Source organism: Lissotriton vulgaris, chromosome 1_1 (genome assembly GCF_964263255.1).
Source record: "Lissotriton vulgaris chromosome 1_1, aLisVul1.2, whole genome shotgun sequence".
In the NCBI taxonomy this organism is placed as follows: Eukaryota; Metazoa; Chordata; class Amphibia; order Caudata; family Salamandridae; genus Lissotriton; species Lissotriton vulgaris.
Window position 1 is genome coordinate 42006501 of NC_141685.1, and position 22834 is coordinate 42029334.

A 22834-nucleotide genomic window follows, 5' to 3' on the forward strand; every position below is an offset into this window, starting at 1 on the left:
AACCTGAATACTTTAATACCCAGGCATGAAGTCATCGTCGAGCTGTTTAGATAATCCACCTGTCTCGCCACCTCTTTCCCACTGCATCCTTAACCAGTGGCCTAGCCAATGTGCCCTGGGCCTCAAGGCAAGAAAGGAAATGTGACCTCTGCCCTTTATTTGGAGTGTGGAAAAGAGCAATAATCATTGTTCTGTGGGCCCGTCAGGACTCTGTTTGAACTGTGACAAACAGCCGTTATCAGGATTCAGTGTGCCTTTAAGGCATCTGGGACCTGGTGCCACTGCACCTGCTGCACCAATGGGAAGCTAAGCCCCTGCCATTAACAGCTTCTATTCTAGCCCCACTGGAGAACCGAAACAGCCAAGTACTGATCTGGCCATATATGCCGGCATGCAGCCGCCTCTTCCACGGAAGGGATTTAAGTCGCATGAAGCAGCATGCGGGAAAAAAACATTTTCTGAAGTAAAGTCAACCAACACCTCGTCTGTTCCAACCTTAATCCATTTAAAACCAGGGACGAAAAAACGGTTCATCGTCAACCCTTGCTTATCAGAAGGGTAAAACAGATTCATCTAACATTACAGTATACCACATAACAAATTGTGATTCTGTTCACAAATTAAAACTAGCATGCATATAGAAAGGGGAGCCTTTGACCAAAATAGCCATTTTCCCTACCCATACTTTTAACACATCTTATACAAAAAATGGTAATTACATTGTCATCCGGAAATAGTCATTAGCGCCTACTCATAATCAAATGCCACCTAGAATTGTCTTTCACTTCAAGCTTTCAAAGGCAAATTGATATAAAAGGAGTATTGAATTTTTTGACGTTGTGTACTCGTACCAAAATTTAGAGCATCAATTTTATATGACACACCATAGAAAAAAGGAGTTGTTTATATATACTAAACCTCCAGAAACGTTCGATTAACCAGTTATAAGTCACGTCTAGCTTAGTTAGTTTATAGTCTTCTTTTTTTTTTATAGAAATTATTTCACATTGTTACTGAATCAGCATGGCTAAACACTTATAAGGTCCCAACGGCGAGACCTATTGGCTATGAAAATGCTTGTTATTGATTGAGTACATTGAGCGGCAGAACTTTTGATTAAGTCCTGAAGAATGCCGCAAACACCTCTTTGGAGGGTTAATAGGCTGAAACATGTTGACCTCTTATTGACTCTAACAGTGCATGTGTATTTCTCCCACAGTGTCCTGTTTTTAATCCTGGCTCAGGGGCGTACAAATAATGGAAATCACTTACCCTTTAGCACGTTTTAACTTTCATTCTGCTGCCCCCACTACCCTGAGCTCATTATTGTGGTATTTAGTATACCTTTCTCTATAACAAAATATGCCTGAACTCCTCCCTCTCAGTGACGGGTTGTTTCATGGTGCAAGGAGATTCCCAATAAGGAAGCATGCCAACTATGGTGAGTGAGGGAAATCGTCCTTTTAAAGGGATATTTCATCTTAGCTAGGTCTTCATTTGCAACAGTAACCCAAGGGTTTCTTGATTTGGTAGAAATGCATTTTTACCCCTTCATTGTACGTTCAAGCACAGACCATTGCATGAAATGTTGTGATCTATGTAGGGAAAATACTCTGTGCACTGAGAAAATGTGTTAAAATAACAGAAAGTTGATAATCGCATTTAATAACTTCTCATACCTGGATTTATCTAGAAGAGAAGTCTGTTAATTCTAGCATATTTTTGATACCACAAGGTATAAGAAATTAGGGGATCTTTATCCGATATCTTTATCAGTAAATTATCTGAAATTATTGAACATAAACTTTTCCAAGTAATATTTCTAAAGATTAAGGAATTGGTCTTTTCTAAACTAACCCCAGTGTGTATGACTACAATACCCACCTCTCTCAAATCAATATTGTGCTTGTTTTAGTGAGAAAGCTAAATGATCTAGGAAAAACCAGGACCTGGTGTCAGTATTTTTCTTAGGAAGCTTCAAGTTAGAGTGAAAACACTTTTAGAATGCCCCAAAAATTGTGATAAAGATATTTCAATATGTTTGACAAAAAGAATAGGTACATTTCATGACAATATTGAAATGGGAACTAACAGGAACAAATATTCACACAACATTACAAAAATATTAGAGACTAAATTTCAGCAATATAGGAAATACTGAGGTTCATGGACCAATAATCCATTTGGTAAAAAGTGGTTGCTTGTAGAGTCAGCACACTACTTTGTCTGTGATAGCTTTTAAATAAAGGCATTTTTTAATGCACCCCTTTTTACTTTCAGATTCACAAATGTCCCCTTGGGTTACTACCTCCTGTTACTGTTTTTTAGCCCACATATGGTTTCAAAGCTCAATACATACCTTAACAATGTGTTAAATATTCAGAAGGGAAACTATTAACATTCCCCTTCCAAATTCTAAATTGTTAAATGGGCTTAGTACATTTCAAAAAAGGGTATAGCATTTGCAAACTGTGTGAAATTTTTTAACAATAAAACATGAGGCCATTTTTCTCAATTCCCTCCAAATTAAGTTTGCTAATAATGTTAGTTGAATGATAACCGGTGCATGTGCCTATTTAGTGTTAGTGTTGCTTCAGATCAAATATTGACCATTACACATAACTCTTACACAATACTTAAAGCCAGAATTTCTGACATCCAGCTTAATGTTTTGTTAAATATATTTGCAAATGTTGTCACTTAAACAGGAAATCAGCTAAAGCAGTCTCTGGCTTTAGATACATTTTCTGAGTTTCAGAAACAATGTGTGCCTTCTGGGTTTACTCTAAACCACTATAATAAACATATTCAATGCTTTTAGATTTGATCTGTTTGTACTGGTTTCTATTACTGACAATAATCTAGATTTAGACCAAGGATCAATTCCACCCATGGCTTTTAAAATCTATTTATCAATGATCTCTATTAGTGTTAGCGCAACTAAAACTGTAATAGAACTGATCTGAGAGATGGACCTTCAAGTATTATGCTCAGTCAATTTATTGAACAAACTATGGAGTTAAAATCTGAATAGATTAGATCCACAAGCATTGCCTGACCACTGTATTTTACATCAATAGATTACTTATCAGCACATTTTCTCTAAGTACAATTCAGTCATCTTCTATTTTTCGCGGAGCTCGTGCTGGGTCTGTTAGAACTCTTTTAAAATATGATATTTAAACGTCCAAAAATCAGGAATTCTAGTTTCAAGCCTGGTCAAACCTTAATGAATGCTACACCAATAGATGCCCTTCTGTTCCTACATTTTATTGTGCACCATGATTCAGAAATGGCATGTTTTTGCTTTCGGAGGTAAAATTCTAAACATATTTATTGTTGTTGCCAGCCAAAACATTATCACTAATTGGGAAGATAACAACAAGTGGTCTTGTGATGCTTGATGGAATGGGAAGTGTTTAATCAAAAAGTTGATGGAATTCAAGTTTAGGAGACAATTTTACAAAAGTGTATGGATTTTGTATATATTGCAAATTGTTGATCTCCAAAATGGCCTGAATCAATAAATTGAATTGAAATTCAAGTTTATCATTTAAATCCTATTGTTCGAAAATATGTGATTTTGAACCCCATGAGGTGGTTCCTTTCCAGAAAGCATTCAGGTTGTAATCATGTGTCAAATAATGCAGAGGAGGTTAAAATATTCAAATTGAATTCTAATTACATATGAAATGTTCATTGTTCAATATATTTCTAATAGTATTTTAATGTAAGGACTTTATTGCTTAAGGAAAATAATGAGTATTTGTTTTCCTATATGTAGGAAGCATTACATTAATGATATCACTTTCTTTGTTTCCATTCCTGTTCTTTATGAACGTTTCTATTGTTGAACTTTAAAGATTGCCCGAAATTAGGAATTGTGCTCTACATAACTTTGCTGTGTTACAGTATGTTGATTTTTATGTACTACTTTTGTCTCTTATGTGTATGGCAACTGATGTTTTGTTTTGCTTTAATAAAATCAGCATATGTTTATTAGGTTTTATTATTCAATACCATTTTTCAAACACAACAAAAGGTAGTTGATATGTATTTACAACTGCAGCATTTTTATTGTAGGGGCACTTACAAAGGGTCCAAAAATATGGTCTGCGGGGTGACGGAGGACCACATTGGCATCAGCAGAGAGAGTTTTGGGCAGGTGATTAGGGGTACATGTAAGGTTGGAAGTAGGGGGAACAAAGCATGTACATTGTGTGGACTGTGACTCCTGGAGTTATTGTGAGGGATACCATGCTACCCTGTAAATGAATCCCCTAGTGATTATTATCAACAAACTTTATTCGGTTTTATAAAAGAAAACCATAAAAGTCATACATAAAATGATAAAACATCTTCCAAGTTACAGATTGACAAATATAATATGTCCAAGTTAATTAGAACACTAGATAAAAATTCATGAATTACAGTACAGAAGTTAATCGCAGCTTGACCTGAGTCTAACAGCGACCGATAGAAAGTTAAGTGTATGCAAAACAGTGTCATTACAGAGCAGTTGTAAAAAGATAAGAGCTGGTCTCACCCGCCTAAAACCCACTTTTTTGAGAATGGGAATAATAAATAACTTTCTAGGGACAGCATAAAAACTACAAAACATAAAAAAAAGTACATCATATCCTGAGGAGACTCACCATTGCAGCCACAGGGCATGAGGCACTGGCCTCTGTGGAAGCCGCGAGGGTGTACCATGAGGTAATGGAAGAGGTTGAGCCAAATCCGGGTCAATAGAAAATGATCATGGATGCTTTTAAGCCCTAGAAGATAAGGTTCGGTGGTTGGTACAGTTTTTAACACAATGTACTTACACACACTAGGCTTACACAGCTCATTTCCCTCTCTATCACAGCAGCTCATTCTTTAAAAAACAGAAAGGGCCCATCGCAGGAAAGAGTTTGCAGCACTTTGCACTGCCCCTACCCCAATGTGGCCCCATATCTCACTTCCGTAACTAACCTTTGAGATATATATTTTTTTGCAGAGTTTTATATAGCGCGAACTTGACCCGAACCGAACCGGGTATCATAGCGCTTTACATAGTACCAGTTACATTACATGAGGACACACATTCATTTTGTTAGGCATGGGGACATTAAGTGATTTCCCCAGAATCACAGGAGGTTTAGCGACATTACCGAGACTCGAACCTGGTTCCCCAGGTACGAGGTCGAGCGCCCTAGCCGTTAGTCCAAATCCTCTCCCCTAAATTTGTTTTCATGTGTCTTCAAAAGAGCCCCTATTGACTTCCCTCCTACTCTGCTGGCAAAATTAAAAACAGCTGCAAAAGCTTTCACTAGATCCCCTTTCTTCCAAATAAGCAAAGGCCACCAACTCAAGGAATCGTCAAACACAACTCCCAAATAGGAAAAAACATTGGTCTTCGGTATTGACGAAAGTTCGAATTTAAAAGTGAACTGCTTAGCTTTACGAGGTCCCACCTGCATAATGAACGACTTGGAATGATTAAACGAAAGGTCCAAGTCCTTCATAAAAAGGGCAAAAGAATTCAGAAGAAGCTGTAGGCACCTAGATGTCCTCGCCCAAGGACTGCGTCGTCTGCGTATAGGAGGACTGGCAGGCTACGCTTGTCTACCCTGGGGACAATCAGCATTTGTGGCCAAAAGGGTCTTCTCTAAAGAATTAATATATAGGTTAAAATGAAATGGTGCTAAAATGCATCCCTGACACACCTCTCTCTTGATGTCAAGCTGACTAGACACTTTCAGGTCCTTTGAATAGCAGACAACAGCAGTTGAATCACGGTGAAGATCCCAAAAAAATAAAACGATATTACTATCAATGCCAATGGAGGACATCAACTGCCACAGCTTGGACCAATTGACACAGTCGAAAGCTGAGGACTGGTCCATGAAGGCTAGGTATATGGGGCTGGAACAAGCCACAGTGTATTTGTTCAGAACCATGTACAGGTTTAAAACACGGCTCCACAGTGGAACGACCTGGGCGAAAGCCTTATTGGATATCGGATAAAAAGTTGTTTTCATCAACCCAAGATACAAGTGTGTCAAGTACCATGTGGGCCACCACCTTCACCACAGAGTCCAGAAGAGAAATGAGCCTATAACAATAGGTACTGTACCGATCTCCCTTTTTAAATACCGGGACTATAATCGATAAAGCCCAAGAATCTGGCCAACCTGGACTGCAGCATTGCTAACAGCTGTGAGGACAAGCACCCAGGTTTCTACGTGGGCGACGTAGAGATCTGGCGGGATCCCATCTGGCGCGGGGGCCTTGTTTTTAGACAGACCCAGAATACCGGCTCTCACCTCTTGCGTGGTGAAAATAAGTTCTGACTTGCCTTCCAACCTTTCCTGCCCCTCAGTTGACGGGGTATCCGACTTTGAGGTGCCGGGTTTTAGAGACCCGGTGGTGCCAGGGGAACACACCCGAAGACCTCTAGGTTCTCCCTGTTCTGGCCTACAGAAACACAGAGTCTTCTAGTTGAAGTCAGAGATCAAGGTTTATTGGTTGCAACCAAGTAACATGCGTCCTAGAATTACAACAACACGGGCTGTAAGTTCTCAGGAGACTGTTCGTTTTTACAGAACCAGCCTTCTCCTTATATACATAAATAACAGCTGCGGGCAAGAATTCTTGAGTTTATGATATGGTTATACACATATTTTCACAACAATACAATGAGCGAAGTCATGCTGGTCAGCACATATTTTAGATGTCCGGATCGTGATGGATTACCCCGCCAGACCCAGAATTCCCATCAGATATCGATGAAACACCAATAAGGTCGGGCACCCTCCCATCGTAAAACTGGTCATAAACAAGAATCATGGACAGGTGTATGTGTATGGAAAACATGGTCTGTATGTAGTGAATGGTTTATGGCATGTTGAGCCTTGATGATATCTTACTCGGCCACTGGGCGAGGAGCTGCCCAAACAGGTTTGGCTGGAGGCAGGGGAGTCAGCTCGGCCAGGTCATGGGGAAGTCAGCTACGGTGGACGTGTCCTTTCAGATCAAACTCGGCCTTAATCAATTGACTATATGAGGGCAAGTCATAAGATGGATGCCGTTTCAAAATGGAGTCTGAGGGTTCCGAACGGAAACCACGATTTAAGGGTGTTAGCATCACTCGATCATGACGCAAATGCATAGGGATAATGTCCTAATTATTACCGGTCCGTCGATACCAAATTCGTCATGGTACGACGATATTTTGTGATACGAGTGTGTGGACCCCGATACTGGTGGAACGGCAGGGTCCGGAATTGCAGTACCACAACTTGAAGATACCCTCGAAATGATGTACTCAATTGTCCTCAGTGATATGGGCTTCCAGTAAATTAGCATTGTTTCCAGATAGAAATGGGCTGTTAATAATGCCCCAGAACTTTGAGCTATTACGTAGTGTACTCGCCGCCACTAAATCGATCCAGGGCTCCATCTTCAGGGCCAACTCACGAGTTGCTAGAGCAGCCTTATATGCTCTTCATGAGCTTTGAGAGCCACCCGGTCTCGGGGCTTAACATCCAAGACCTGTCTTAAGTTCCTGGAAGCCTGGGAGCACGCCGAACCATCGTGGACCTGGTGCATATAGCCCCCACCTGAGGCCCGTAATAACTTCCTTATGACAGTAGACATGGATCCAAATGCACCCATGATGTCCATCGAGACAGGTTGCAAACTTCCTGCAACACTGGGTTAAAAAGGACTCGTGGAGTAGCTCTGGGACAATACACACCCACTTTATGCTCTTTCCCGCTTCCACCACTTTAAGAGGGAAACCAGTATCCCCGCCCACCCCCCACCCACCTCAGTATGTCCGAGTGTTCGGGTCTAGCCTGTTAAGACACAAATGGGGTTGTGGTCACTACATTCTCTCACCTTCACAGACAAATCGGTAACCAGAGAATAAGGGGGGTAGATACAAAGGTGAATTCAATAAAGGTCTCACACCCTCTCCCAATAAAGGTGGGAGTAATGTCTGTTTTCCCCGGAGGCAGCTTAAGCTCAATACCCTGGGGAGTATGTTCCATGTGTAAGCCTGCTTGTTGTGCACGACCCATAGCTTCCACTTCTCTTTGCCTGATGTCCCCACACATGAGTTAAAATCCCCTGTTAGAAAAATGTAGTGATAACTCTGACCTTTCAAGATGCTATCCTGAACCCCAGCAGAGTTATATAGCCCTCATCCAGGTGTGTAACTCCCACGTTGTAAAAGTTTAACAGAAGTAGCTTGCTCTATCCACTGGACAACAACATCACATGTAAATTGGGAGAGACCTTTAGTGAGGTAGCGGAGATGCCAAGGACAGCTAGATAAACAAAGGTGATAAGCCTCCCCTTGGCTCTCCCTGTCCTGGATGGGGTAGCTGTAATGAAGAGGGTTTTGTAGCCATCCAGGTGATAATTATTGTCTACAGCCCAAGTTTCCTGGAGGCATATCCCATCAAAACTCTTAACAAGTGCCAACCATTCGGTGTTCTCAATCTCGCTATCCAGCCCGCGATATTCCAAGAAAGAAATTTACACCCTCCATTCACACTCAATACCTGTTCTGGGGGCGATACATTACCCTGGGATGCAGGTGACACAGGGTCCGAGAGACCCACACATCATCAATCGCAATCTTCCAATGAGCTCAGAGGAGTAAACCTATTTGCTGTGCTTACCCCTATCATCCCCTCTGCACAACCCCTATGGCCCACCTCTTGGAGCCACTCGTTCTGGGACCGTAGTTGGTAATAATTCGGTCTGTAGAAGTGTCGAGATTGCTGAGTTCCAACACCTGTAGTTAGACTGGGCAACCGTGCTTGAGATGCGGCTTACCATGACTGGATTGTTAAAATTGATGATAATGCAGTCCCCCCAGCCAGGATTTCTTGGCGCTACCAACCCACAGTGTCTAGCGCACCATGAGAATTTGGTTTTCCACCCTAAGTCCAGGGGCAATGTTGAAATTGAGCCAGTGCACCACCTTAATGTTCAGCTGGTAAAAGTATTCCTTGGTCCCGGGGTTGAGGCATGGTACTCTAGCTACCACCACAACAAGCGTAGTGGACTCAGGTAGGAGATGAACAGAGCCCAAACTAGGAGAATAGTTATTCTAGTCCCCGGGGGCATGGCTTCCAGCCCTTCCCACCTATCATCGGAACTGTACAATCCGCCCACTTTGAAACCCTGAGATTGCAGAGACTCAAAAGATACTGAGTTCTTGGTGACCCCTGCCCCCCTCCGGTTGGCTGTACGGTCTTTAGGGTCAGTCCTGGGCATAATAGGTGCCGTTGTATCTCCTACCATGTGACTAGGCAGCTTCGTGATAGACACTGCTCTGTCTCCTGCCCCCGTGCCACTACCACTGGGACTAGAAATGGTGGTCGAGATCGTAGGCCTTGTAGGAGGGATACTTGTGGAGAGAAGGGCACGGTCCCTTTGCAAGTAGCTATCAGTGCAGACAGGTTGCTTTCCAGTGCAGAAAGTTGTAGCAGGATGGGGTCCAATTTAGTTCCAAGTGCTGACAGCAAGGCTGCTTTGAGCATGTCTAACGAAATATCATCCAGGTTAGGCACTACTGGGTGGACTGCTGAAGATGACTGTGATCCAATGTTCTTTCTGTGTTTACAAGGGCCCCCAACCAAAGGGTGCTTCCTCTTAGCGCCTCCTGGGCCCAACCCATTGCCAGGGGTCATGTCAGTAGCTGACCTAAAAATTGGCGACTGGGCACCGACTCACGTGACAACAACTGGTGTAAGGGGGGGGCGATACCCCCAGCCTGGTCTTGAGGCATATTTTGTGGTATGTCCACCAAGCCTACTTGAGGGGACTGAGGCTGAGTATGGGAACCGGCATATGGAGCAACAGAAGAAACCACTAGGGAAGGGTGGGAAGGTGAGCGAGATAATCGTCTAATAGCCAATTCAATATCCTTGTCCAGACCCCAGCAGGCTGCTGCAAAAAAGCATCCTATGTATGACTTTTATGTTTTTTTTCTTTTTTTAAACCAGATACATTTTGTTGAATCCCCTAATGTTTAGAGGAAACATAGATTAGACAGTACTGGATCTTAAAGTAAGCGTTTTCTGTCTGCTATTGCTGCATTTGGGGAGCCAAGTTTACACAGGCTGTAACTTGATTGGTATGAAATACAATCTTAGGCATCGCTATCACCTTATTCCTTGACAGCTAGATTCATGAAGAACACATTTTGCGATTCCTTAATAGCGAAATTTACCGATTCACTACTAAGGAATAGCAAAATGCTATTCATCAAGAAATCACTCAAGAAATAGCGATTTCTAATTATTCCTTAATTGAGACTCGCAAATTGCGAGTTGCAATTAAGGAATATCTCCCCATTCATTCCTATGGGCCTAGAGGCCCATAGGATTGAATGGGAAGACACTCGCAATTTGCTAATCGCAAATAGCGATTCGCAAAATAAAATTGCGATTTCAAGGGTGCAGGGGTGTCCAAAGGACACCCTGTAGCACCCCTGAAATGTGAATTTACACTGATGTTGTGCACACACATGTCCAAAGGACATGTGTGTGTGTGTAACATGCAACTTAGAAAAATGCATTTAAAAGTTTTCGCTATTTACCACAAGGTTTGACTTCGTGGTAAATAGCGGTCCTAAATTGCGAATTCGCAATTTTTAAATGTTTCATGATTAGCATTTAAGGAATCTCTAATAGAGATTCCTTAAATGCTAATCCTTGCAAATTTGCGAATTCTTTATTAGCGATTTTTGCATTTGGGATGATGAATCCCAAATGCAAAAATTGCACTCGCAAAGGGCCAGATTCTCAGAATCTGGCCCTTTTGCGAGCGCATTTCGCTTGATGAATCTGGCAGTTAGTCTCTTATCTGTAAACACTTTGAGTGCTTGGAAACGGGCTCTGTTAAAGTACAGAGTGCTTTAAAAAATCCAGAGTTGGGCAGCCACAAACCTCACCCATTTATTCCTGGCTTGACCTCTTTGCCAAAATATTGTGGTTGAGAACTCTCTATTAGAGGTCTGGGCAGCTCGCACTCAGTGTCATTTCATTGATAAGAACAGTCCCGGTCTCACCATCACAGACAGTGACATCCACGTTGTGTAACAAACAAGATGGAATCTATAAAACCAGGAGATTTGTTTTTACAGCCTCCCCTTGTGACAAATTGTGTTCTCAAGATCTATCTCTTCGTTTTTAACAGTTACAGGAATAACTTAAATCAAAGAAAACATTTGAAGTAAGATTGTGATAGAAAAACAGGACTGTAACCTTGGGTAGTCTTAGATGCATACTTCGTATCATCCCACTTGTACCATACAGCAAGCGGCAGCTAAACCGACACTCAACTGATTGACCATCTTTAAACACTGTAAAAACGTGCATGTACACGCTGGGGCTGCCAGCTGCATCCCGCTTATGTTGTAGGTCTTCTCTGCCGTGTTTCGTTAACCAGAAGCGCGGAGAGAAGCCACAATGATTTATTTGTTCCTCAGAAATCGAACGTGGAGTTTTGAAACTTCTAATGAATATATGAATCTTTTACTTATACTTTAGGTTATTAGACTCTAAGGGCCAGATGTAGGTAAATAGTATTTACCAATTCTAAAATACCGACTCTAAGTTCCCTGACTAATTGTAACAAAATGTAAATTTTAGCAAGGACAAGTGGATACTGTCCTTATAGAATCCCTTTGGGATCATAAAGAAGTGCCACACTCAGCGCAACTCCCGGCAAATTCGTTTTTCTACTGCCCTGCACTGAAAAACTAGGAAAGATTGCATCAAAGATGGCATTATGAACTTTGCCACTATATCTTGTATAGCGATCCTAATTTTTTTTTTTTTTTTAATTTTTGTAAACCTTTATTGTGCATGTAAGGATAACAAATACGGGCCTACAACCATCAGGCCGGCCACAAGACTGTTGAGCACAGAAGCAAGCAATATAATTTCCCAGCGGCAGCAGGGTTGATAAGCAACAATCAATTAACCGTACACTGAGTAAATTAGTGTCGCCGAGAAACAGTAGTAATGAAGGTTTGTTTTAAATTTTTTTGGACGTAAATATAATGCAATAAAGAATAGAAGCCAAGGAGAACTGAGTCCGTACGATTATCACACAGCATGATCAGGCAGGAGCATAACGTGAAACCATCCGTGAAAGTTACTACCCAGGCAGTATGGCGGTCAGAGGAAAACAACAAGATCATCATGCAGTGATTTTACGCCATTTACAGCTCAGCCCAGTCCCTCCTAATCCCTATATCAGACCCAGAACAGAAATTAGATAAGAAAGCGCAGAGAGATGAAAAAAATAAGGCCCATAGAAACCAATGTATAAAACTAAAAGTCTCCCCCCACCCTACACCATTGCGGAGGCTACGGCCTACCCCCCCCCAGCAAAGTGTCTGTCGCCCGCTAAAGAACCCGAAATATAGACAAAGAAAAAGAAAAAGAGGGAATAGTCCCTGATAAAGAAAAAGGAAAAATGAAGTATAACTCCTGTGATATAGGGAGGAAGAATAGAGAAATCTAATCTATACCTCCCAATGAAGAGAAAATGGGGGGAGGAGCCAAACGAATCCTAAGTCTTCCGGACACCCCAACCATACAGGAAGTCCCTCCCTTTATATCTCAAAGCAAGTAAAGAATATGTAATTAATTCATTTTCCCAATTAGGTTACCTTGCCCCGTGGACAAAACATTGATCCACAGTTTTCATCTCATCCCGGCTGGGAAGTGAGTCTTAACATGCTTTCTACATTTGACTACCCTCCAGATTTAAATAACATTAGGCTAAGAGGGCCTTTTTTTCCCATTCAGAGGCCTTTTTAGGTCTCGCTTAGGTAGCGCTTGCGTTGTCCCTTTGAGACATGCTGTATTCAGGATATGGGAGTGTAGCTCCTCTCTCTTTCTGCCCTCTCTTTTTTATTGTCTCCTTTTACTGTCAATTGTAAATGGTGGCTTTTCATTGGTCAATCGAATTCACCCAGTGTATGGAACGCACTCCCTAGAGTCCTCCGATGCCACTGCTCCTTCTCCTGCTTTAAAGGGAACCTGAAACTCCTCCTCAACAAATACCTCCCACACATGCCAACTGAACTAGTGCAATAGCTCACTCTCTCCATGACTCGGCCGTTTGGGATAGTTAGTTATTTGATTGTTTCAGCTGTCTAGTATGTCATTCACTTCTATAATTTATGCTCTTCTAATTAGTCTGCTCACTGTAAACACTCCTTTTTTTGCCTTATTCTCTTTATCTCTATTTATGCTTGCTCGTTAATCTAAGTATATAGCATCCTACACAGAACTACTATTCTATTTCTCATTGTATGCATCCTATGTAAAGCTGCAATATGCTATTTCTTTTTATCTAAAGCGCTCTGATACCTTTACGTCTAGCTTACACTATATAACATTTATAAATAAATAGGATTAGTACTCCTTTAGAGCCACCTTTTCTCATGTTGTAACCTCCCATTGGGACTGCCCCCTTACATGTGTTGCTGCGCTGTATGTTTTATTTACAATCTGGAGCACTATTTCCCTAAAAGACTTTCCCCAACCTGCTGTTGCAGGTATGACACGCTCACCCTCAATGTAATGACTTTTTTTTTACAATGCAGCATGCCCTGCTTGGACTTTAATAATGGCGGCCGCTCGACTTTTCTTTTGTTGTGCGTGTCTCACCCAACTTCTTTTTTGAAACATTGTACAACTTTTTTCTCCCAGCGCGGCATAATGCTAATGGAGCCCATGTGTCTTCTTTTCAAAATGTGCGGCTCTACTGACTTGCCCCTCTCATGAAACTTGATACTTTATCAAAAAACAAATATATTATATATTTTTTTTTCTTCGTAAAACGTGTCTGTCAGTAAGTGGGGGGTCTGCACCAATAAAGTATTTCATACTTTGAAAATTGCTCCTGTGAGATCTTTCCGTATGGTATTAAGATATCAATCGTACCTTGTTGGAGCATATATATATATATTCACTGAAAAAAACATAGGTTTCACACCAGTTATAGTTAGGAACTAGCATTTAAAAAACCTAGTAAATTCACTGAAAAAACCATAGGTTTCACACCAGTTATAGTTAGCTGGAAATTTTACTGACATAAAACCATTGAAATTCCACGTTATAGTTAGTTGGACTCACTATAACTTGCGCGCCTGCAATGCACTGCTGATGACGTCACATATTACATCACTCATGACATGGTCAGTGACATCACTCATGACATCACTGATGACACCATCCTTGTGACAGAGTGACAGACCTCCTTTCAGTATAATGTAACCCTTGAAACACATATTCAAAAATAGAAACTAAAATGTTCAAAAAAATAGAGATACCCATACCAGTTACAACAACCAATTCAGTAATACCACCATCTATATACACATCCACTCATTCACCAACAGTTCTATATAGTCACTCATATATATATTCACTCATCATGTGTAGTGATACACCTATACATCCTGTTACACACCGACAGTCATCCAAAAGTTACTCACACACATACTCACACATGCAAATAAACTATTGAACATCCATTAATTTGCATTTACAGCTATACACACACTACCACCTTACTTCTAAGGAAACTTACACATACTTACTCTCTTAAACAATCACTTATAGAAACACAAACTTATTTAAACAGGAACTCTTACAATCTCTCACTCTCACATATACTCACTTATATACATCAATACTCACATATACTAGAATAAAACATATGTTGTTACTGATAAAGACAATAGTGAGATGGTCATTCACTCACTAACACACACATATACACACTCATCCACCCATACAGTCCTGCACATATGCTGTCTTCAAAACACATACAAACAGTGAGTCAGTCACCAACCCATGCAGCCACTGATACACAAAGTGAAACACTGATACATACATTTCAATATTCAAAAGTTACTCGCTAATATATGTATTCACTAAAATACACTTAATAAGGTAGTGAACCAAACAATTTATTTATAAAAAACATAATAGACATAAACATCCATTTAGACACATATTTTACCATTTATTCTTCCATCAACCTTTACAAATACATATATAAAACATATTTATTTTTCAGAAAGACACACATTCACTGGATGGTGTCATCAGTGATGTCATGAGTGATGTCACTGACCATGTCATGAGTGATGTAATATGTGACGTCATCAGCAGTGCATTGCAGGCGCGCAAGTTATAGTGAGTCCAACTAACTATAACGTGGAATTTCAATGAAAATGAAATGAAATGAAAATGGGATTTGTGGAGCGCTACAGTTGCCCTGAGGCGTCCAGGCGCTGAAACTCAAACAGAAGAAGCCCTCCAGAGGTTACTACTTACTGAATAAAAAGGTTTTGAGTTGTTTCCGGAAACTAGTTAGGTTGGAGTTATCTCGTATCTGCAGAGGGAGGGTGTTCCACAATTTAGAGACATTGTACGAGAACGAACGTCCTCCTGCTCTGGCTCTAAAAATTCTAGGGATTTTGGCTAGCGATGCAGATGAGGAGCGAAGTGCTTTGTTGGGCAGATATGGAGAGATCAGGGAGCGGTTGATCTCTGGACCCATTTTCCAGAAGGTCTGGTGGGCAATGCATAGAGCTTTAAACTTCACTCTGTCCCTAACAGGTAACCAGTGTAGAGTTCTTAGGCCAGTTTTTATTGAGGTCCTCCGCGGGACTCCCAATAGCGCACGGGCAGCACCATTTTGAGCGCGCTGGAGTTTCTGTAGAGTGTAGTCTGGTGCTCCAAGATAGAGGGCATTATTAAAATCCAGACGGGACTGGACAAGGCCCTGTATAATTATTTGTCTGGCCTCAAATGGGAGAAGGGGAAGATTTTTTTTAATCACCCTGAGGAGGCCAAAACAAGTGACCGACACCTTAGTAGCCTGAGTGTTAAGGCTCAGTGATTTATCGAGCCATACTCCCAGACTTTTGATGTTTTCTCTCGGGGGTGGGGCCGCACCCATGCTTATGGGCCATATCAGCTCCAGAGTGGGGGGGGCGCTGGGCCAAGGAGCATGAGCTCGGTTTTGTCGTCGTTGAGCTTCAGACATGAGCTCATCATCCAACTTTTTACATCCTCCAGGCATGCTGCTAGATTGGGCGGTGACTGGAGGCCGCTCTTCTGTGCAAGGGAGACCACCAGCTGGGTGTCGTCCGCATAGGAGATGATGTTGACACCATGCGGACGAACGATCTCAGCCAGCGGCCTCATATATGCGTTGAAGAGTGTGGGGCTCAGGGAAGGCCCTGCGGGACTCCGCACCCCAACGGCCTACTGGATGATACGGATGTGCCATCAAAGACCCGGAAGGTTCTGTTCGATAGTAAAGACTCGAACCAAACTAGGGCTTCTCCGGACACCCCTAGGTCGGCGAGACGGCTCAGCAGGATTTTGTGATGTACTGTGTCAAACGCGGCACTCAGATCGAGGAGGATCACTGCCACTGACCCCCCCCCCCCCGATCCAAGATCCGTCTCGCCTCCTCAGTTACGGCCAGTAGAGCGGTCTCTGTCCCATGTTTTGGGCAAAAGCCCGTCTGGGAGTCATCAAGAAGATGGTTTTCCTCGAAGAATTTCGTCAGAGTGTTATTGACGTGCTTCTCCAGGATCTTAGATGCCCATGGGAGCAGAGAAATCAGGCGGTAATTGCCTGGGTTTGCTGGGTCAAGGGACAGTTTTTTTAGTAGGGCCCGCACCATTGCCTGTTACCAGGTCACTGGTACCATCCCACTCAGTATGGAGGAGTTCAGCAAGTCCAGAAGGGTAGGGAGGATGGTTTTGCTGACCAGCCCTAGTGAGCCTGGTGGGGCCGGGTCACATGGAGAGCCGGTTTTTATTTTTTGAGCTAGACTCTCTAGTGTGTCCAGTTTCAACAGCGGAATAGACTCCAGTCTATTGTTCCTGTCCAAGGCTGAATCCAGACATTGAGGGGGTGGATTAGTAGATGGATTTGGGAAGGAGAGGTAGATTTTGTTCACTTTTTGAAAAAAGAAGTCCACCAACTCGTTGCATTTGGATGGTGAACTGCTGTTATCTGTGGCCGGCAGTGAGGGTTTTATCAGGGAGTTTTCTATGCGATATATTTCTTTTGGCTTAGATTTTGCCGATGTTATTTTATCATTGTAGTAGGCTGCTTGCGAAGTTTTTATGGCCAGTTTGTAGTTCCTAATGGATTCCCTATAGGTAGTTTTATCAAGAGGGTTATAGGTCATGCGCCATTTCCTCTCTTGTCTCTTACAGAGACGCTTTTGATTTCTGAGGTCTTCTGTATACCAGGGGGCAGATTTGCTTTGCCTCTTTGACCTAGATGGGTGTGAAGGGAGGACCAAGTCGAGAGAGGTGGTTATCCACTCGTCATATTTAGTGTTGTTTACCATCGGGTCATGGGAAAGTGTAGGTCTGGTAGTGCTAAGAGCATTTATCCAGTTGTCGATAGGAAGTTTGGACCAGTTTCGGGTGTTCCGTGATGTAAAAGAGAATGGGGGGGGTTTGCTCGTGGTCCAGGTGAAGGCCATCAGGAAATGATCCGACCATGGAAGACTACTCATGGTGCCCACTTTAAGCTGGTCGCTGTTGCTAAAGATCGGGTCTAAGAGATGGCCCTTTTCATGCGTGGCAGAGGGGACTCGTTGCTCCAGTTGAATGGCAGCCAGGCTTGATATCATATCTAGTGCCGTGGAGTCCAACAGGTTGTCAAAATGGATGTTAAAATCTCCCAGTAAGGTAAAGTTAGAGGGGGAGACAACCAGTTGGGATGCCACCGATAGAAGAGAGGTGTTAAATTGTCCGATAGAACCAGGGGGGCGGTAAATGAGTATGCCAGTAAAGCTGGAATTAGGGGACAGCTCGATCTCAAAAGAGAGATTTTCGCAGTCCTCAATCTCCTCCAAAAGATAGCGGCAGATGTAGCTCTCCTTGTGAATAATCGCAAGGCCGCCACCTCTGCCCAATGGTCTTTCAGCTCGCGCTATCTGATATCCCGGAATAATGGCCTGTGCCAAATCCGGTTGAGAGTCTTGATTTAACCAAGTCTCTGTCAAAAAGATTACGTCCGGTGAGTGTTCCTCTAGTAGCATGGAGATTTCTAAACAATGTTTCACTAGAGATCTACAGTTAAGCAGAAACATAGAATAGTCCTTTACCTCAGGTCTGTCAGTGGTGGTTTTGATAGGTAGCTCAGATTTACAATGTGTGCAGCAGCGCGGGATCTCCAGGGGGTGTCTAGGAGGGCCACAACTGAGTGTAGCCGGAGGACGCAGCTGATGTAGGAGGCTTGAGCTGTATATATGTCTTTCATCCCCGGGAGAGCCAGGGGGCATGGCCCCTGGGCCCGGGCGAGCGCGGACGAGCGGAGGCGAGCTTGCCTTATGCGCGCCTTCGGCACGCAATCGTCGCGCCCGCTGCGCTCGTCCGCTGCGCTTCCGGAACATGCACATATTTGTAGGGAGGAGACAGTGCAAGAGGTGTGGCCTCGAAGTGGGCGTGTCCCAGTCAGGGAGAGGGGAATGAAGTTGGCGGGAAAACTGCGATTTTGCCCTTACCAATGCTCGTTTTTCAGCAGGAAAGGGTGCCTGCACACTGTAGTGATGTGACAGGGAAGGTGAGTGATTTTAAAAGCAAAGTGAAATTTTACAGTTTTAAAACAAAGTTGTGCTCAGTTTTCCTTGCTACTCCCGGCTGTGCCTCAGGAGGGTTCAAAAGTTATCTAAAGCGCTAGTAGTCAGCGCGTCTTTTATAACTTTGAAGAGGGGGGCGTGGCCTCGAAGTGGGCGTGTCCCAGTCAGGGAGAGGGGAATGAAGTTGGCGGGAAAACGGCGATTTTGCCCTTACCAATGCTCGTTTTTCAGCAGGAATGGGTGCCTGCACACTGCAGTGATGTGACAGGTAAGGTGAGTGATTTTAAAAGCAAAGTGAAATTTAACAGTTTTAAAACAAAGTTGTGCTCAGTTTTCCTTGCTACTCCCGGCTGTGCCTCAGGAGGGTTCAAAAGTTATCTAAAGCGCTAGTAGTCAGCGCGTCTTTTATAACTTTGATGGGGGGGCGTGGCCTCGAAGTAGGCGTGTCCGAGTCAGGGAGAGGGGAATGAAGTTGGCAGGAAAACGGCGATTTTGCCCTTACCAATGCTTGTTTTTCAGCAGGAAAGGGTGCCTGCACACTGTAGTGATGTGACAGGGAAGGTGAGTGATTTTAAAAGCAAAGTGAAATTTTACAGTTTTAAAACAAAGTTGTGCTCAGTTTTCGTTGCTACTCCCGGCTGTGCCTCAGGAGGGTTCATAAGAAGCCCAACATCGTTCCTGCTTGGTTTGCCATTGCCGAGGCTTGTTTGCTCCAATTCTGAAGCCAACTCCGCCGACAGCTAGAATCTTCGTGGTACAGCTGATGCCTGGCTCCTGGTTATCGTAGACGTCCTCGTGTCCACGTGGCTGAAGAGACAAGACTTCTATCTTCACCTGTTGCAACTCGACATCGCCTGGTTCCTTCCTGGTTCCACGTCGGTCACTGGCTAGTGACTTTGAACACTGTCCCCTCTGCTTTCAGTTCTTCACCAACTTCGATCCAGCCTTGGATTCACCGGAACTCTTCTCGTCTTGTCGCCTGCAGCATCTTCATCTCCAGGCTCCATTGAACTGCTCCAAGAAACTCGACACACTTTGGCACCACTGCACCCGCTTCCTGTGGGTGAGGTAACGCTGACACTCTGGTGCTCCCGTGTAGGCAGACACTCCTAGTGTCCTAGTTTTAAGGGACTAAGTCCTAGTACATCCGGAAGACTCCCATTTCTTAAACTTTGTAACTTTTACGCACCCATTGTTTCCAATAGGTGTACGTGTGTTGCTTTAGACACTGCAACCAGATCCCGTGGGCCTCCTAGTTCCTAATACTTGCTATCACAGCTTAGCCCCAGCGATTCCCAATGCTCTGGGCCTTACCATTGTTCGACTCGTGGTTCTCATACCACTTACTTAGTATATGGTTTTAGGGGCCACCAGGGCCTATCCATATTTTGAGCAACTTTGTATATCTATCGATCAATTCAATATCCTTGTCCAGACCCCAGCAGGCTGCTGCAAAAAAGCATCCTATGTATGACTTTTATGTTTTTTTTCTTTTTTTAAACCAGATACATTTTGTTGAATCCCCTAATGTTTAGAGGAAACATAGATTAGACAGTACTGGATCTTAAAGTAAGCGTTTTCTGTCTGCTATTGCTGCATTTGGGGAGCCAAGTTTACACAGGCTGTAACTTGATTGGTATGAAATACAATCTTAGGCATCGCTATCACCTTATTCCTTGACAGCTAGATTCATGAAGAACACATTTTGCGATTCCTTAATAGCAAAATTTACCGATTCACTACTAAGGAATAGCAAAATGCTATTCATCAAGAAATCACTCAAGAAATAGCGATTTCTAATTATTCCTTAATTGAGACTCGCAAATTGCGAGTTGCAATTAAGGAATATCTCCCCATTCATTCCTATGGGCCTAGAGGCCCATAGGATTGAATGGGAAGACACTCGCAATTTGCTAATCGCAAATAGCGATTCGCAAAATAAAATTGCGATTTCAAGGGTGCAGGGGTGTCCAAAGGACACCCTGTAGCACCCCTGAAATGTGAATTTACACTGATGTTGTGCACACACATGTCCAAAGGACATGTGTGTGTGTGTAACATGCAACTTAGAAAAATGCATTTAAAAGTTTTCGCTATTTACCACAAGGTTTGACTTCGTGGTAAATAGCGGTCCTAAATTGCGAATTCGCAATTTTTAAATGTTTCATGATTAGCATTTAAGGAATCTCTAATAGAGATTCCTTAAATGCTAATCCTTGCAAATTTGCGAATTCTTTATTAGCGATTTTTGCATTTGGGATGATGAATCCCAAATGCAAAAATTGCACTCGCAAAGGGCCAGATTCTCAGAATCTGGCCCTTTTGCGAGCGCATTTCGCTTGATGAATCTGGCAGTTAGTCTCTTATCTGTAAACACTTTGAGTGCTTGGAAACGGGCTCTGTTAAAGTACAGAGTGCTTTAAAAAATCCAGAGTTGGGCAGCCACAAACCTCACCCATTTATTCCTGGCTTGACCTCTTTGCCAAAATATTGTGGTTGAGAACTCTCTATTAGAGGTCTGGGCAGCTCGCACTCAGTGTCATTTCATTGATAAGAACAGTCCCGGTCTCACCATCACAGACAGTGACATCCACGTTGTGTAACAAACAAGATGGAATCTATAAAACCAGGAGATTTGTTTTTACAGCCTCCCCTTGTGACAAATTGTGTTCTCAAGATCTATCTCTTCGTTTTTAACAGTTACAGGAATAACTTAAATCAAAGTAAACATTTGAAGTAAGATTGTGATAGAAAAACAGGACTGTAACCTTGGGTAGTCTTAGATGCATACTTCGTATCATCCCACTTGTACCATACAGCAAGCGGCAGCTAAACCGACACTCAACTGATTGACCATCTTTAAACACTGTAAAAACGTGCATGTACACGCTGGGGCTGCCAGCTGCATCCCGCTTATGTTGTAGGTCTTCTCTGCCGTGTTTCGTTAACCAGAAGCGCGGAGAGAAGCCACAATGATTTATTTGTTCCTCAGAAATCGAACGTGGAGTTTTGAAACTTCTAATGAATATATGAATCTTTTACTTATACTTTAGGTTATTAGACTCTAAGGGCCAGATGTAGGTAAATAGTATTTACCAATTCTAAAATACCGACTCTAAGTTCCCTGACTAATTGTAACAAAATGTAAATTTTAGCAAGGACAAGTGGATACTGTCCTTATAAAATCCCTTTGGGATCATAAAGAAGTGCCACACTCAGCGCAACTCCTGGCAAATTCGTTTTTCTACTGCCCTGCACTGAAAAACTAGGAAAGATTGCATCAAAGATGGCATTATGAACTGTGCCACTATATCTTGTATAGCGATCCTAATTTTATTTTATTTTTTAAATTTTTGTAAACCTTTATTGTGCATGTAAGGATAACAAATACGGGCCTACAACCATCAGGCCGGCCACAAGACTGTTGAGCACAGAAGCAAGCAATATAATTTCCCAGCGGCAGCAGGGTTGATAAGCAACAATCAATTAACCGTACACTGAGTAAATTAGTGTCGCCGAGAAACAGTAGTAATGAAGGTTTGTTTTAAATTTTTTTGGACGTAAATATAATGCAATAAAGAATAGAAGCCAAGGAGAACTGAGTCCGTACGATTATCACACAGCATGATCAGGCAGGAGCATAACGTGAAACCATCCGTGAAAGTTACTACCCAGGCAGTATGGCGATCAGAGGAAAACAACAAGATCATCATGCAGTGATTTTACGCCATTTACAGCTCAGCCCAGTCCCTCCTAATCCCTATATCAGACCCAGAACAGAAATTAGATAAGAAAGCGCAGAGAGATGAAAAAAATAAGGCCCATAGAAACCAATGTATAAAACTAAAAGTCTCCCCCCACCCTACACCATTGCGGAGGCTACGGCCTACCCCCCCCCAGCAAAGTGTCTGTCGCCCGCTAAAGAACCCGAAATATAGACAAAGAAAAAGAAAAAGAGGGAATAGTCCCTGATAAAGAAAAAGGAAAAATGAAGTATAACTCCTGTGATATAGGGAGGAAGAATAGAGAAATCTAATCTATACCTCCCAATGAAGAGAAAATGGGGGGAGGAGCCAAACGAATCCTAAGTCTTCCGGACACCCCAACCATACAGGAAGTCCCTCCATTTATATCTCAAAGCAAGTAAAGAATATGTAATTAATTCATTTTCCCAATTAGGTTACCT